Source organism: Scyliorhinus torazame, chromosome 9, assembly GCF_047496885.1.
Source record: "Scyliorhinus torazame isolate Kashiwa2021f chromosome 9, sScyTor2.1, whole genome shotgun sequence".
NCBI lineage: Eukaryota > Metazoa > Chordata > Chondrichthyes > Carcharhiniformes > Scyliorhinidae > Scyliorhinus > Scyliorhinus torazame.
The window spans coordinates 108,893,908-108,912,693 of record NC_092715.1 but is presented as its reverse complement, the minus strand read 5'-3'; the positions used below and the strand labels follow the sequence as shown (position 1 = coordinate 108,912,693).

Below are 18,786 nucleotides of genomic sequence, written 5' to 3'. Positions count from 1 at the left end.
TTGTGTGGCACCTTGTCAAAGGCTTTCTGGAAATCCAGATATACCACATCCATTGGCTCCCTGTTATCTTCCGCACTGTTAATGTCCGCAAAATATTCCACTAAATTAGTTAGGCACGACCTGCCCTTTATGAATCCATGCTGCGTCTGCCCAATGGGACAATTTCCATCCAGATGCCTCTCTATTTCTTCCTTGATGATAGATTCCAGCATCTTCCCTACTACCGAAGTTAAGCTCACTGGCCTATAATTACCCGCTTTCTGCCTACCTCCTTTTTTTAAACAGTGGTGTCACATTTGCTCATTTCCAATCCGCCGGGACCACCCCAGAGTCTAGTGAATTTTGGTAAATTATCACTAGTGCATTTGCAATTTCCCTAGCCATCTCTTTTAGCACTCTGGGATGCATTCCATCAGGTCCAGGAGACCTGTCTACCTTTAGCCCCATTAGCTTGCCCATCACTACCTCCTTGGTGATAACAATCCTCTCAAGGTCCTCACCTGTCATAGCCTCATTTCTATCAGTCACTGGCATATTATTTGTGTCTTCCACTGTGAAGACCGACCCAAAAAACCTGTTCAGTTCCTCTGCCATTTCCTCATCTCCCACTATTAAATCTCCCTTCTCATCCTCTAAAGGACCAATATTTACCTCAGCCACTCTTTTTTGTTTTATGTATTTGTAGAAACTTTTACTATCTGTTTTTATATTCTGAGCAAGTTTACTCTCATAATCTATCTTACTCTTCTTTATAGCTTTTTTAGTAGCTTTCTGTTGCCCCCTAAAGATTTCCCAGTCCTCTAGTCTCCCACTGATCTTTGCTACTTTGTATGTTTTTTCCTTCAATTTGATACTCTCCCTTATTTCCTTAGATATCCACGGTCGATTTTCCCTCTTTTGAGGAGTCATGAACTTGCAAGAACAAGGTAATTCAGCAATTGGATCCTCAAGGTAAGAAACATAATGAAAACATAGTTTAAATGAGACGTATATGCACACAGGAAAGGAAAAAATTATTTGATGAGCAAGAAATGAAAACAATCATATAGACTGAGACAGGAAGGAAAACCAAATGCTACAGAAACAGATTAGTTTAATTTGACAGCGTAGTCAACTCCGGAATTCAAAAGGTTAGAGGCCATTCCAACAGTACACTTACTCAGAGCCCATAATTATCCCTATATAGTATAGGTAATGGCTTTAATGTGAAGCTGAAAGTAAGAACAAATTAAGACTAATTTAATCAATATATTGAAATATACGGCTAATCCTAAAGTTGTTATAGGTAGTGCAATAATTACTTTGATAACCATGTTATCCTCACATGTGGAAGCAAGTAAAATAATTCGTGGATGCTGCAGTTCATTGCCATTTATTTCTTAAGTGTCAAACATCCATAAAATAGAATGGTTACACCAGAGAGGGAGGCCATCATATCTGTGCTGGCCTTCTGAAGGAGCACTCCCCAGCATTTCCCTGTAGCCTTGCCAAGTTTCACTTCTCATAGAATGATCTCATTCCTTCTTGAATGCCTCAGTTGATCCGGCCTACAATACTTTCGAGCAGTGCACTCCTGATCCTAGCCACTCATGGTGTGAAAATGTTTTTCATGTCGCCATTCCTTCTTTTGCCAATTGCCTTAAATCTGTGCCCTCTCAATCCTTCCACCAACCCCTCACAATTTTAAGCACATACCATCATGATATTATCCACAAAAATGCTTGAAGAACTACAACTAATAACTTGATCACATTCAATTACAATAGACATGGCTTGTAAGGAGGCAGCACTGTTCAGCCCAAAAGGTGACGGCCAACATGACATTTTCACAGAACTAGTTTCAATTCTTTCTGTAGACATTTCAGAATATATCAAGCCACTAACAAAAATACCAATATCACAACCAAAAATCAGTAAGAAGTCTTACAACACAAGGTTAAAGTCCAACAGCTTTGTTTCAAACACTAGCTTTCGGAGCACTGCTCCTTCCTCAGGTGAATGAAGAGGTACCAAAAATGGCAAATGGGGTACTAAATAAGGTACATTTTTTTTCTATTCTAAGTTACCAATGGTACTAATCAATAAAGGAGTATTATAATGTTGGTTGAGAGATGCTATTGATCAGTGCATCAGAAAATCTCACTTAGTATTATAGGAACATAAGAAATAGGCATAGGCCAACTGGGTCTTCAAGCCTGTTCGTCCCTCCAGATCATGGTTGACCTTCACTATTTTATCACACTGTCCCCATATCCCTTGATAACTTAATATCTAGAAATGTCAATCTCTGTCTTGAACATATGGTTGGAAAACAAAAGTAGTTTTAAGGGATTTATATTTGTAAACATAAAGAAATAAGGTCTACTTTTTAAGTGGGTTTAATGTAATGTTTCTGTGCCTGGTAGGGTAAAACCATTCGTTAAAATCATGCTGGACAAAGTGTTTGTAGGTGTGCAGGTTGGTTCTGTTCCAACTGGATTTTTATTGTGCTTAAAGAGGGCCAGTGTGAAAAATAAATAAACGGCATAAGCATGTGGCCGTTGCTGAGCAACTGGAAGTCCTTGTAAGGCAAAAAGCTTTTAAGTTTTAGGTAGGTAATTTGAGAGGAATTGGAGATCGGATCTTGGGGAGAGAACATCTCTCAACTCTGTCAAAAAAGACTGGACTGGACAGGAGCTGCAAACAGGTAGGCTTCCAAAAGCCTGCAATCCAGATAACCTGGGAACTGGGGCAGAAAGTGTGTTTAAATTGTCTGGTATTAAGTATTGTTCAGGTGAATTCAAGCAAAAGTAAACAAGGTGTTCAGAGTTAACTAGATTTAAGTGGGAAGGCAAACTTCAAATGGTAGATGAAACGTTTGATGTAATTTTAGCACGGGAGCACAGTGGGTAGCACTGTTGCTTTACAGCTCCAGGTGCGATTCCCGGCTTGGATCACTGTCTGTGCGGAATATGCACGTTCTCCCTGTGTCTGCATGGGTTTCCTCCGGGTGCTCCGGTTTCCTCCCACAAGTCCCAAACGACGTGCTGTTAGGTAATTTGGACATTCTGAATTCTGCCGTGAACCCAAACAGGCGCTGTAATGTGGCGACTCGGGTATTTTACAGTAACTTCATTGCAGTGTTAATGTATGCCTACTTGTGACAATAAAGATTATTATTATGCAAGGAAACCCATGCAGACACGGGGAGAACGTGCAGACTCTACACAGCCAGTGACCCAAGCCGGGAATCGAACCTGGGACCCTGGAGCTGTGAAGCAACAGTGCTACCCACTGTGCTACCCTGCTGCCCGACAAGACAAATCTCGTCAATCTCTCCTCTTAAGACAATCCTGCCATCCCAGGAATTAGTCTGACAAGCCTCCGTTGCACTCCCGCAATACAAATCCATTCTGCAGACTCACCAAGGCTCTATACAATGGTCGCAACAATCTTTACTCCTATACGCAACTCCTCTTGCAATAAAGGCCTATATACCATTTGCTGCCTTAGGTGTTTGCTGGACCTGCATGTTAACTTTCAGTGACTCATGAACAAGGGCATCTTTTGACAACAGCACTTCCCAATCCCTCACATTTCTGTTTTTAACTTTAAAAGTCAGGATCCCAATTCACATTAATTTGAATCTCATTATCAGACCCTTACGCTAGAATGTCCCCTCACCTTAAATTGGCCACTAAAGTCGGCGTGAGAACATGCTGACATAAATGACAACTTGTCCCATAAGGAGCACCTGATGAACAGAATCCGCCAGAGGCACACAGGTGAGTACAGCGCCCGCCCGCCCGCCCCCCCCCCCCCCCCCCCCCCCCGGAGTCAAAGGAACGGATATTAGTTCTAAACCATGTATTAATTCTTTAAATGCTAGCCATTGTCCGTCTATCATATCTTTTAATGTGGTTTCACAATCTACCGCAGCCAACTTTCCCCTTTCCTTTGTTTAGAATTAAGACTCCAGTTTTGAAAATTCTATCATATTATGGACACTCTTCACTAAAGGCTCTTTATAACAAGAAATACTAGGTTAAATAGCCTGTTTCCAATTAGTCCCTCAACAAACTGTTCTAGAAAACCATCTTGTGCACATTTCAGGAATTTGTCCTCCAGTGCATTAATGCTCATTAGGTTTACTCAGTCTATATGTAGATGGAAGACCCCCATGGTCACTGTATTACCCTTGTTACATGCAACTCTAATTTCTTGGTTTATACTGAGCCCTACATTAACACTAGTTTGGTGCCTTTAAATTAATCCCACTAATGTTTGCTGCCCCTTGCTGTTTCTTAGTTCTAGCCAAACTGATTCTACACTGTGATCTTCCGATCCAAGATCCTCTCTCACTATTGCATTCTCACCTCAACAGTACTACCCCATTCTTCTTTTCCTATTTGCCGACTCTTCCTAAATGTTGAACATTCAGTTACCAGCTTTGGAGACCTTACAGCTATGTCTCCATAATGGCAATTAGATCATACCAGTTCACACCTGTTCTTGCTATCTACTTTGTTGCGAATGCTGCATGTATTCAGATATAAAATATCTTTAATTTTACCGTTGTAAGTTTTCTGTTCTTTGACCCTATCTGACCCTTTGTTCGCTCTGTCTTCCAATTTTGTTCATTACTTTTCTTCCAACCCTCATCAGCTTTGCTGCTCTCCTATCTGAATCCTATCAGGTTCCCACCCCCCGACAAGCTACTTTAAACCCTCCATAGCAGCACTAGCAAAGTTCCCAGCAAAGATATTGTCCCAGTCCCAAGGTGTAACTCAGCCTCCTTATACAGTTCCCACCTGCCCCAGAACCAGTCCCAAAGCCCCAGATATCTAAACCCCTTCCTTCCACACCATCTCTTCAACCACACATTCATTGCTCTAACTTCCTATATTTGTAATCACTAACACTTGGCACTGAGAATAATCCTGAAATTAGTTCCTTTGAAGTTCTACTTTTTAAAAATCTATTTCCTAGCTCTCTCAAACCTGCATTCAGGACCTCGTCTCTCTTTCTACCCTATGTTATTGGTACCAATGTGGACCATGATTTCTGGTACCTCACCTTCCCCAGGAGAATACCCTGCAGCCACTCAGTCACACCTTTGTCCCTGACTTGGAGGCAGCATACCACCCTGAAGCCACATCTATAGCCACAGAAACATCGATTTTCCTAACTACTGACCTCTATTGCTGAGGGACAGTTTCGCTCAGTTGGCTGGAAAGCTGGTTTGTGATGCAGAGCGAGGCCAGCAGCGCGGGTTCAATTCCCATAATGTCTGAGGTTATTCTTGAAGGTCCCACCCTCTTACTCCTCACCTGAGGTGCAGTGATCCTCAGGTTAAATCAAAGGGGAAAGCAGCCTATGGTCAACTGGAACTATGGCAACTTTACTTACCACTACTGCTATTCCAATCTTCTCCCTCTCCTCCTTTGCAGCAGAGTCATCCGTGGTGCCATTGTCTTCGTTCTGGGTGCACACCTGAGGAACCATTGCCCTCACCAATATCCAAACAAAAAATTGGTCAGTGAGTGAGATGTACTGAAGGAATTCCAGCACTTCCTGCTCAAGTCTCCTTGATGGTCACCCATTCTCTCTCTGCCTGTATTCTCTTCACCTGCAATAAGACCAGCTCCCTGATCATTGTAGCCATCTGGGATGGCTACTTCCCGATTACAAAATGGACACTTTGCAAAGATCGCAGGGAAAATGGACAGTACTGAGAAAGCAAGCAGGTGCAAGGTTTCATAGAATCATAGAAGTTTACAGCATGGAAACAGGCCCTTCGGCCCAACCAGTCCATGCCGCCCAGTTTTTACCATTAAGCTAGTCCCAGTTGCCCGCACTTGGCCCATAACCCTCTATACCCATCTTACCCATGTAACTATCTAAATGCTTTTTAAAAGACACAATTGTACCCACCTCTACTACTACCTCTGGCAGCACATTCCAGACACTCACTACCCTCTGAGTGAAGAAATTGCCCCTCTGGGCCCTTCTGAATCTCTCCCCACTCACCTTAAACCTATGCCCTCTAGTTTTAGACTCCCCTACCTTTGGGAAAAGATGTTGACTATCTACCTTATCTATGCCCCTCATTATTTTATAGACCTCTATAAGATCACCCCTAAGCCTCCTACGCTCCAGGGAAAAAAGTCCCAGTCTATCCAGCCTCTCCGTGTAGGACTCCCTCACTACTGACCGTCCGACTGTGCAGAGGTCGCTCAGGACTGATGCTCCGACTGTGCAGAGGTCACTCAGGACTGACCCTCCGACTGTGCAGAGGTCACTCAGTACTGACTCTCCGACTGTGCAAAGGTCGCTCAGGACTGACTCTCCGACTGTGCAGAGGTCGTTCAGGACTGATGCTCCGACTGTGCAGAGGTCAATCAGGACTGATGCTCTGACTGTGCAGAGGTTGCTCAGGACTGATGCTCCGAGAGTGCAGAGGTCGCTCAGGACTGACTCTCCGATTGTGCAGAGGTAGCTCAGGACTGATGCTCCGAGAGTGCAGAGGTCAATCAGGACTGACTCTCCGATTTTGCAGAGGTTGCTCAGGCCTGATGCTTAGAGAGTGCAGAGGTCGCTCAGTACTGGCCATCCGACTGTGTAGGACTCCCTCACTACTGACCCTCCGACTGTGCAGAGGTCACTCAGGACTGACCCTCCGACTGTGCAGAGGTCGTTCAGGACTGATGCTCAGACTGTGCAGAGGTCGCTCAGGACTGATGCTCAGACTGTGCAGAGGTCAATCAGGACTGATGCTCCGACTGTGCAGAGGTTGCTCAGGACTGATGCTACGAGAGTGCAGAGGTCGCTCAGTACTGACCATCCGACTGTGTAGGACTCTCACACTACTGACCCTCCGACTGTGCAGAGGTCGCTCAGGACTGACTCTCTGATTGTGCAGAGGTTGTTCAGGACTGATGCTCCGAGAGTGCAGAGGTCGCTCAGTACTGACCATCCGACTGTGTCGGACTCTCTCACTACTGACCCTCTGACTGTGCAGAGGTCACTCAGGACTGACCCTCCGACTGTGCAGAGGTCGCTCAGGACTGACTCTCCGACTGTGCAGAGGTTTGTCTGTTGATTGGAGCCGTAGCTCCCAGACAAGACCGATACTGCAATACCATTACCATACTAATGAGCCATCCTCGGGGACAAAAAGGTAAAATTTAAGTAAACAATACCAAGACAGACACCCCGGTGCCAGAGGAGACCAGAACAAAGCAGGCCAACGGCCACCTAGGACACGCCCAGCAATTTTATGCATGAGTATATTTGACTGTGTGTGTAAATAAATGAGCATCGAGTTTGAACTTACTAACTGGTGTATCAAGTCTTTGACCAGTATTCGGTTTTGAACCTTGTGGCCATATCGAAAGATACCTGGCGACTAGAGCAAACGTAATTAGAATTAAGGAAGGCGACTATGTTGGCCGCCATCTTCAGAGCCAAATTAAGAGGAACACAATTAGCAACATCGTGCAATCCACATAGTTCTCAGCCTCGCAGATGCACCACAGTGACTCTAGCCATCGCTAGAGTTCCAAAACCTAGAGCTGATATTTCTGCAACTAGTGATACTTCCTCCACGTGATCGTCTAGGCCAGGGAAGCGCCGCGATTTCCCACATGATGTACTATGGCATGCCATGCGGCTGAGCTGCCCTACCACAAATTTAATTTACAGATTGTTTACGATAAACTGGAGACTAGAAAATAGAATTTCTCACCAGCTATTCACCAATCAACTCCTACTTCTGTGCTAACATCACTTTTTTCCTGACATCATGATTCAAACTCTGTCTGTGCTCCACTCCCGCCAGTCCCTTTTTATGTGCCGCTCAGCCCTGGCTCCTTCCTGCCACTCTCCCAAGTTAAATAGGAATTACTCACCAGCCAATCACTTACTTGCTTCTCTATGATGTCCTACCTCGATTTTTCTTTTAGAAGGCGGGTTCTGAATGGCTCCTTACAGCAAAGCTGCTGCTCTTCGTTTCCCCAAGTGCGAGTCTCATTCTCTCTACCTTTTTTCAAGCCTCTTGCTGAAGTGTCGAGTTAAGAGTCATTTCTACTTTAAAATCAAGATTAAGGGATAACATTTAACTACAATAGGTTGGCACCTGCTAATGAATTTGAGCACATTTCTCATTCTTTCAGGGGATGCGGGCTTCACTGGCAAGGCCAGCATTGATTGCCCATCCCAAACTGTCCTTGAACTGGGTGGTTTGTTAGGCCAATTCGGAGGCCAGTTAAGAGTCAAACAAATTGGTGTGGATCTGGAGTCACATGTAGGCCAGACCAGTTAAGGACGACAGATTTCCTTCCCTGCAGAACATAAGTCAAAGATTTTTTTAAATGTTTTTTAAATGACCAACGATAGCTTCATGGTCACCATTCGAGATTAGCTTTCAATTGCAAATGTATTATTTTTCTTAATAAATTTAGAGTACCCAATTCATTTTTTCCAATTAAGGGGCAATTTAGCGTGGCCAATCCACCTAACCTGCACATCTTTGGGGTGGGGGCAAAACCCATGCAAACACAGGGAGAATGTGCAAACTCCACAAGGACAGTGACCCAGAGCCGGGATCGAACCTGGATCCTTGGCGCCATGAGACAGCTGTGCTAACTGCTATGGGCCCGGGCTTAGAAAACCACAAAGTATACTATAGAGTTCACCCGACCCACAACTGTTCGTTGAGTTTGGCTGGGATGAGCACAAGAGCCTGCCCTTCAGGTGTTATTCAACGGACTTCTTAGGCGCTTTTAATCAAAAAAACAAGCTTCCTAAGAATCCAGCCAATATTTGTATAAACACACAGCAAGAATTTGTATCAACTACAAACACAAAGACCCCACACAGCTACAGCAATCCACGTACAATCCATAATGAATTCCCCCTCAACCGCTCCAATTCAACAACAAAATCCAAGTAAAATCAGAAACCCCTTTTCAAAAGCGTGGCCCAGCACACGACACTCCCACCGGCATAAGACTTATTGAAAATCTTCTGTTCCCCTTTTCAAACAGCAGATTCAAATTCCTTCCAGAAAGCAACTATCTCTGCCAAGTTTCCAAGCAGTCTGGAAACAGCTTTTAAAATGAAGCTGGAGAAAAACACGTCAGCTCAGTGGGCTAGACAGCTGGTTTGTGATGCAGAACAAGGCCAGCAGCACGGGTTCAATTCCGGTACCAGCCGAGAATACTGAATTCTCCCTGTGTACCCGAAAAGGCGCCGGAATGGCGACTAGGGGCTTTACACAGTAACTTCATTGCAGTGTTAATGTAAGCCTATTTGTGACAATAAAAAGATTATTCTTTCAACCTGTGCAGTTCAAACCAGTCCAAAACTCAAAGCAAAAGTAAAAACTCTCAGAGCCACAGCTAGGCTCCACCCACACAATGACATCACTGAAGGCATGTGATAAGACAAAAACATCCCTGAAAGGGACACTCCCATGACATAACCACTACGCCACCGTGCCACCCTAGCTAACTGCAGATTTATTGACTCAATTTAAATTCCACCAGTTGCCATGGTGGGATTTGAATCAGTTTCCTCAGGACAATAGCCTGGGCCTATGGATTCGTCATCCAGTGATGTTACCACTACACCATTGCTATCCCCAAGTTCCGTCCTTGGGAGGGATTGAAGCACCAATGTTTTGCTTAATAGTTGAATGCACTAACCTGTTAAGCCACAGAAACTCCCATTACTGGTTCTTTTACAAATTGAGAGAGCTGACAAGGCCTCAGTTTAACATATCATTAAATAAAAAAATGGCACCTGTCAGTGAAGCACTCCATCAGCACTACACTAATATCAACCTTGGGTACATGCTCAGGTCTCTGGAGTGGGGTTAAACCCACAACCTTCTGACTCACGTAGCCACCTGGGTTGGCCACTTCCCAATTTAAAATGGAGATCCGCTAAGAATGCAGGGAAATTCAGCCAACGCAGTAAAAACAGCAGGTGCAAAGTTTCCTGTATATTAGAACTTGCAGGAACCCAGATAGTACTGAAACTAACAACCATCTACATATTAATGAGCGATCCCCAGGAACAATTGGAAACAGTTAAAGTAAACAAGGCCAAGCCAGACTCCTCGGCGTCAGCAGGAGCCAAGACAAAGGAAGGCCAACGGACACTTAGGAACCGCCCAGCGAACAGGGAACAGCTCCAGTATTGGAGAAATCGATCCAAGTGATCAGAACTTAGTCCAATCACTTGGAACCAGGTACGGGGTCCGCCCCAAATGGCGCGAAGCCCCTGGGGACTATAAAATAGAGTCCCCAAGTTCAATTTGTCCTTCTTGGCAGGGTCTCTCAGCAGCTCGAAACAACCCTTGAACTTGACCCGCCTAGTAGTTGCACCAACCAAGTAAGTCTTTAGTCAACGCACGCTACGAGATAGGCGCTCCTAGCTACCAGTCTATACCAGCTTTCAAGCCTGCAGATTCAGAATCGAACAAAAGGCCATTTATTCCCCTGACCTGGTGGGCCAGTTCCAAAGCTAAGTATAGGCCTTTTAGTGTTAAAGGTAGTCTAGTAAGTAGAGTTTTATACAGGAGTAGTGATTGACTGCGTATAATAAACGTGTTTTGATTTCAAACGTACTGACTAGTGTATTAAGTTATTGATCAGCACTTGAACTTAAACCTCGTGGTGGTATCATAAAGATGTCGGGAGTTTGTATTCCGGAAAATAGCGAACGCCGTACCCGTGTTTACAGCACCGCCTTAGTACCCCTCGTTCCAAATTTTAAAAGAGAGCATTCAGATAGGAAAAATGGCAATGAAGGCAATGGAACGGCTCATGAACCCTCAAGAATTCGTGGTCGCAGCGACCAGCAGCAGAGTAGGTCAGTGTCCCGTTTGGGAAGTTGAGATTAGAAGGTACCTCAAAGGGAAGGGATGTGACTTGGAGTGACTTTTATTCAAATGAGGAAACAGGTCCTGGGGAGTATAGAACATACTTGGTGGGAGAGCCTGAGCGAAATCCATAAGAGGAGCTTAGGGAAAGCTTGCAAGCCGATGGCAATCGTGTCCTGTCTGGCACAATTGCGAGGCACAGAGGAGGTCGTTCGGACGCTCCGCAAAGAGATAGAAGAGAGACATCGAATGAGCAAGGTCGATGTTAGTGAGATCGAGAGGGAGAATATAGACTTGAGAAGGAAGTTGGCAGCAAAGGACAGAGAGATGGATGATGCCAAGTGGGCACACCAGTCTTGTCTAGCACATCTGAGCAGCTTCCAAACCCAATACGATGAGGCCTATCAGGACACGCAACGTGCAATCCTGATAAGAGAAGAGACAGAGAAACAGGTAGAGGCATTGCAAAGGCAGCGCAGCGATCTAAAAGCAGTGTTAAGAGCACTCCACGTTGCCACCACGGAGCACAGACAAAGCTCAGTGCATCATGCAAAATGCTGGAAGCAGATTGCAGAACTGCAGTCTTTGCTTTCAGTGCAAAATGGGTTTCAAAGCACCGTTGGATCCCAATTAGATGAAGAAGACGGCCCTGATTGGCAAGAACGAAATTAAACCGCGCATAGATATGTACAGGTAACATGTGCGCAAGGAAAGCCCCAAAGGAGAAAAGCACCCCAACCCCCCACAGAGCAGATAGATCAGGCACCCATGAATCCAGTAACTATCCACCGCACAGTCATATCGGACGGAGATGCAGAATTCCTTTACACCACCCCTTTAACCGTGACCCAATTATGGGACGCATGTGAAAAGATCACACCTTTCCTCCCCACCTCAGACCACCACCACTTCTTTGCTAGAGTGAAGCAGCAGGCGACCATGTACGGCCTGGATGAGCATGAGCAAGTGAAGCTCACAGTTTTAAGCTTAGACCCTTCTGCTGTAGCAGCCCTTCCCGACCCACAGAATTTAGGAGGAGGCACCCTTGCAGAGATGCACACGGCGATGCTAGACGCGATCGGTTATAACAGAGGTGACCCAGTAGAAGGCCTGAATAAATGCAGGCAGAAGAAAACAGAACACCCCACAGCGTTTGCTGGACACCTGTGGATCCATTTTACAGCCGTTTTCGGAAACTTAGACCACTCCCATTTGTCCCCAGACAACATGGCCAAATGGACCCGCACCCTTATCTCCCATGCCACAGAGGCAGGACAAAAAGCTTGTACTAATTATGACCCCTCAGAAGAAACGCACAACGAAAAGTGGGTTTTTAAAAGGTTGTCCTGCACCTGGGAGCAATCTGTCCACATCAAACCCGCGTTTAGAAAACCCGAAGAACAGCAGGCAGAGGCAGATATTCAAAGAGTTAAAGTGCACCAGAACCCCGCATGGGTGAACGAAGCATGAACAGCCCCCCACAGAAGTGTTACAACTGTGGACAATTAGGTCACTTTGCACGAGAATGCAATGCCCCACGAAAGCCACAGAGAGCCCAGCAGGCAGGCACTCTGAATAATAACAGGACAAAGCCCATACATAGTGTAAGCACCCGTTCACCAGACATGAACGGAACTGACTGACTGTGTTCGGGCTCCCCCACCTGGGTCTGCGACACCTTTTGGGATAGGTCCAACCGACCAGTCGTTGCAGCGAAAATACGGGGACAGCCCATCAAATTTCTCTGGGACACAGGAGGGTCCCGCACCACAATTAATTCCTCCACCATGTTCCAAAAAAAAAAAAAAACACGTGGCCCACTACAGCCACGATCACCCTCAGCGGCTTCACAGGCCACTCACAACAGGGACACATCACAGCCCCTGTACCCATTCAAATTGGCAACATTACAACAAAACACCCCATAGTTTTGGTTGATCTGTCCCACACAGCAGAACACATTTTGGGCATCGATTTCATGAACTCCCACAACCTATCATTTGACCCAGTAAATCAATGTGTCTGGAAAATGACAAAGTCAGCAAGAGCCCCCGCAACGCTCACAGTAGGGGACTATGCTAATAGGATTAGCGCAGTCAGCGATTTTTGGTTTGACCCGACCACGATTAGCGCAGACAAACAGGTTAGGGCAGTTCTCCAGAAAAACAGGACCGCATTTGCAAGTCATAAACATGACTTTGGTTCAAATAACAGGACCTGACCCTAGACTCCAGAAGCAATGTGGATTTCCCCAAGAGGCAGAGGGAGAAATCTCAAAAGTAATCGACAGCTTATTAGAGCAGGGTGTACTTAGATCAGTAGCCTCCACTAATAATGCCCCAATTTGGCCAGTGAGAAAGCCCAATGGACTGACCATTGATTACCGGGAACTCAACGAAGTCACCCCCGCAGCAGCCCCCACGGTAGCCACAAGTCCCGAGACCATGCTCAAACAGGGACTCAACTCATGATAGTTAATGGTTTTGGACATCAGTAACGGATTCTGGTCCATTCCATTGGCAAAAGCTGCACGTACAAATTTGTCTTCACTTTTAAAGGTCAGTAGTACACGTGGATATGCCTTCCACAAGGATACCACAACTCCCCCTCCATTTTCCACCGACAGCTGGCCAATGGTTTATCAAAATTTTCTCGCCCCAAATGTCTGGTCCAGTATGTAGACGACCTATTACTGCAGGCAGACACCAAGGCAGAGCACATCGCGCTTCTGTCCGAACTCCTGGAACTCCTGCAACGAATTGGATGTAAAGTGAACCCCAAGAAGGCCCAAAGTTTGGAAAACAAAGTGGTATATTTGGGAACGATTATCACGCATAGTAAACGCGAGATCGAGCATAAAAGAATTGGCTTGTCAAATTGCCCCTTCCCCAGAATGTATCCGCCCTCCGGTCCTTTTTAGACTGGTTGGCTACTGCCGAAACCGCCACCAAAGCAGCACCCCTCTCGGAACTCCTAAAGAAAAGAGCCCCTTGGGAATGGCTTCCGCGGCACACGGATGCTGTAGATGTTTTAAAGCATGCACTCATTGCAGCCCCCGCACTACAGGTTCCAGACCCGCTTTCCCCCTATGCTATAGAGATAGCTCGCACAGATCGTACCCTTTCGGCCGTGCTCCTCCAGGAACGGCACGAACAGTTAAGACCCGTGGCTTACGCCTCCAGAGTTTTAGATCCTGTGGAGCAGGGATTTTCGGCCTGTGAAAGGCACCTGCTCGCAGTTTTATCGGCAGTTCAATACTTTTCATATATCACCGGGCTAAACCCCGTCACAATCCTCACAGAACACACCCCACCCAACTTTTACTAGGCGGACGACTTAAGGACGGTACAGTAAGCCAGATCAGAGCAGCCAGGTGGACCCTTCGTTTGCAGGGACGGGACATCACTGTAAAAAGGACCAAAACCCACACTTTCCTAGCCGACAACCTTCAGTACCCAGGCACCCCCCACAAATGTGAAATCATCTCACCACACCACAACACAGGCCCCTTTATCGCAAAAACACCCCCCAAAAAGATAGGTAGTTCACCCCAGAGCCCCCAGCACACAGACACGTGCGCACCCTTGAGAATATATGTGGATGGTTCTTCCACTATATTAAACTGGAAGCGCATTACAGGATGCGGCATCTTTGTTGAGGACGCGCAGGGACGCGCCCTAGAAGAAATCTCGTTAAAACTGCCAGGACACTTAGGAGTGCAGGCGGCAGAACTAGCAGCCATTGCATACATTATAGATCACCCAGATTCCTTCCCCAGCCAAGCAGACATATACACGGACAGCCTCTATGTCTGTAACAGCCTCACAGAATTCCTAGCCCTGTGGAAAGCAAGAGGATTTGTTTCCGCGGACGGCAAACCCCTCCCTTCAGCCCCATTGCTCCAGCACATTTTGGACAAAGCACAGGACAGGACATTTGGTATCATTAAAGTACGAAGTCACCACCGTTCCTCCCCACCTGCAAATGTAAAAGCCGACGTACTGGTTCCAGACATGGATATTTTTGGAACCCCCCCCGAAAGCACCCCAGTGAATGCAGTTCAGGTCTCAGGCAAATATCGAAGATTTAGTGCAGGCCCAGAAGCAAGATAGTAATCTCAGGGAGATTTTAAAAGGAAAATTCCCAACCCCATACGATAGGTTTAAAAATGCACTGACCACACATGATGGTGTGGTCCTAAAAGACACCCTTTGTTGTTCCTGAACAGGACAGGAATCAGCTTATGTTTGTTACATGATAGTCATGGGCATCAGGGAATTGACCCCACTACAGCCCACCTCAGGCAGCTCTGTTGGTGGCCAAATTTAAAGGAAGATGTCACGCACTATGTAGAAAATTGCCTTATCTGTGCCCAAAACAATCCGGACAGATATGCAAAGAAAGCTCAGTTTAGCCTCACCAGCACCGTTAATGGCCCCTGGACTGACCTCCAGATTGATTTTATAGGACCATTGCCCCCTTGCAGGAATGGTCACAAGTATGTGTTAGTTGTTATAGACACGTTTACGAAATGGATAGAAGCATTCCCATCTAGAACAAACACGGCAAAGACTACAGCTAAGATTTTAGCCCACCACATCTTTACGAGATGGGGACTCCCCCGCAGCATTGAATCCAACCAAAATTCCCATTTTACGGGACGTGTCAGGAAGAACATCCTCACGATATTTGGCATTACCCAAAATTTCCACATCGCATACTACCCCCAGTCAAGTGGTATCGTGGAGCGAATGAATCGGACCCTAAAAACAACCCTCAGGAAAATGCTCCAACGAAACAGCACCGCTTGGGATTCAGTCCTCCCTTTTGCACTAATGTTTTTGCGTAACACTTTTTCGACATCCACAGGATACACCCCACACACTCTCATGACCGGACGCCCCATGAAAGGCACAGAATTATTAGGACTTGACCAGCCCCGAAGTGACGGCCCTCACACACGAGAACGCAGTGAAACAATTAGTCGAGAATGTAAAAACGACTCAGCTAGCAGCCACAGTAAAATTAGGCACCAGGAAGAACAGAGCAAGGCCTGTTTCGACAAGACAGTACATGCGACTGAGTTTGATGGAGGACAGCAGATCATGCTCTCCATTTACAACCCCAGCACGTTCCTGTCACCTAAGTATTCGGGTCAGCACTCCGTTGCGGACAAAGTAAGCCCCTCCGTTTATAGGATTAAGTACCCCAACGGGAAGACCGCGTGGTTTCATATTAACCAGCTCAAGGCATATGGCTCGCAGTCTAACCATGCACACCACGTCATGCTCAACGCAGCAGACCACAGCCAACGTATCCCTACCCTCCCCCAACACGTCCACCCCATCCACGGACTCAACCTAGACTCCACCTCCGAACTCTAGACTCCGCCCCGGAACGCCCACAGACAGCAGCAGCAGCGACAGCGACTGTGACGCAGACGATAGCCACAGCACGCCTCCCTACTATCCCCATGCAACAGGCCCCACACCCAGCGAATCTGAACACGATTCGAGTGATCCCTTCCTGATCACATTCCTTAACAAACATCACCAAAGACCACCGCACTACGATGACGACCCAGACTCCATCTCCACAGAATTAGACAACTATTTGACACCGTGACAATTCGTACAGGCTCATCAGAAACGACGAGATGGACCCTAAGTCACACCATGCAGCTTCAGCAACCCTCATCCATTCAAGAGTATGGCATCCGGGAGAAGATGATGACATTGAGTCTTGACTCCCAAAACGAGAACCCCTTTGCGACCCTGTTCGCAACTGATAACGGAGGTGTCCAGATGATGTTTTAAAAGGAACCGCTTGGGAGAAACGGTGTCCATTCTGATGGAATCTGCACCATGTTTGTTGAATGTTTGTTCATTAATATTATCGTTAAGTGTTGTGCGTAAACTCGAAAGTTTTCACGGCCCCACGTCACCACTCCATTAAAGCCCCCCCGGCTGTTAATGGAACAAGTTTGTCCCAGACAATAGTTCAGAGGAACTAGTCTGTCGACAGAAAATGGTTAAAGGTACAAGTCTGTCCCAGACAATAGTTCAGAGGAACTAGTCTGTCGATAAGAACCCGACTCATAGTTGCTCTCCTAATTCGAGAGGCAGCCCCCCACGAGAACCACATTCTTACCCGTTCTTGCCGGTTGCTCAGGCAGTGGACAAACGGCATTGGTCCCAGCCCTGCCTGAGGACCCCCCCTCTGGTCAGCTACACTCGGGTAGAGCACATACAGCATTGATCACCGTCCTACCCGGGTATCCCATCCAAATCTTACCCGCCGCGGCCCATACGCACCCCATTTTGGCTCATTACGTTCAAAATTCTTTTGTTTGGTTTTGGCAACCTTTCGGTTGCTTCCCTATGCTATTTACATCCTCAAACACTGGGATGGTAAATCACACAGGCTGCGAGACGGCTCGCAGTGCGGCAGTATTTTCTCAAGATGTCTAGTCCACATTTTCGGTTTTTAAAAAAATGAGGGAGTCACACATGGTGACCAATTATAAAGGGAAATTGGCACTAAAAGACAGACATGCTAACGTACAAGATATTAAACAAGATAGTAACAGAAACTATGCTTGATCCACAGAATTCCAGAAGCTCCAGGAAGAGAGAAGAGACGAAAAGGAAGAGAAGAGAACAATGAAGACATCATACATGTTTTTCGTTACCATTTGTAATTTGTATTCGGTTTCACGCAAACCCCCCCCCCCCCCCCCGACCCCAACCCCCCCCCCCCCCCCCCCCCCGGCCGTCAATGATTCACTCCCCCATAGCACCCAGAGTCCAGTGACAAGTAACAACACACCATCATGGTGTGATTGGTTTATAACGTGGTACTCCCTTTCATACATAATTGAATCCCTTTTAGCATTGGTGATATTCTGCAGCATCGTGCAGACTATCCGCATGAGAAAATGGCGAAGGAGAGCCTACCGCTCTCGCACCCCGGTATACAGGATAAGATCCCCTATTTTCGGTTTTCACCAGGCCCCCGAACCCCTTGATCTACAATAAAGGGCATTCATTTTGCGTCCATAAGACCATAAGACATAGGAGCGGAAGTAAGGCCATTCGGCCCATCGAGTCCACTCCACCATTCAATCATGGCTGATTTCAACTCCATTTACCCGCTCTCTCTCCATAGCCCTTAATTCCTCAAGAAATCAAGAATTTATCAACTTCTGTCTTAAAGACACTCAACGTCCCCGCCTCCACCGTCCTCTGTGGCAATGAATTCCACAGACCCACCACTCTCTGGCTGAAGAAATTTCTCCTCATCTCTGTTCTAAAGTGACTCCCTTTTATTCTAAGGCTGTGCCCCCGGATCCTAGTCTCCCCTGCTAATGGAAACAACTTCCCTACGTCCACCCTATCATTTGTGAATAAAGAACTATGCCTCATTTGCGACTAAAAGATTGTACAACTCTGTGCTTGACTGCCAAGCCAGAGGAAAATGTGAATGCTGCTATTATTTTTGTATTGTTAGGAAGTTAGTATGATTGGATGTTTAAGTGAGTGTAGTTTATGGAAGATAGTTAGAGGTACCTTTTTTTTATATGTTGTTGCTTTACTCCCCCCATTGCACTCCCACAAGTCAGCGGACTCCTGCTGACCCTGGCTACTCCCGCCTCTCCTTCAACCCCTCCCATTGTGGGACATATCCTCCTCCTCCTCCATTACCCATCCACAGGCTCTCCGCCTCCCCCTTCCATCCCAAGCGCGGGAAACAACCCTCGCTTCTCCGCCCCGGCCCCGTCCCCTCCAGCCTTCAGCGCGGGAAAAAGCCCGCGCCTTCCACCTGCCCGGCCCCGTCACCCCTGTCGCCGTTCCTTTTAGAGGCCCAGTCCCCTCACCCCCGACTCAGGCCTCCCTCTCCCCCGCGGGGCCCCATACCCC

The 18,786-nt window shown here is 46.6% G+C and overlaps 1 protein-coding gene across 5 annotated transcripts in view; it reads right to left on the bottom strand.

Annotated features, from left to right (window-relative positions):
* The window catches only part of pam (peptidylglycine alpha-amidating monooxygenase), a 445,162-nt gene that overhangs the window by 409,073 nt on the left and 17,303 nt on the right, over window positions 1–18,786 (bottom strand). Inside the window, exon 1 of one of the 5 annotated variants that reach the window (XM_072516373.1) lies at window positions 7,890–8,064. The exons of 2 other annotated variants lie outside the window; for them this stretch is intronic. The gene's annotated coding sequence lies outside the window, so the exon portion shown is untranslated. Of the gene's footprint in view, window positions 1–7,889; window positions 8,065–18,786 lie in introns of those variants that run through there. 2 more of the 5 variants (XM_072516374.1, XM_072516376.1) reach the window with 2 other exon arrangements.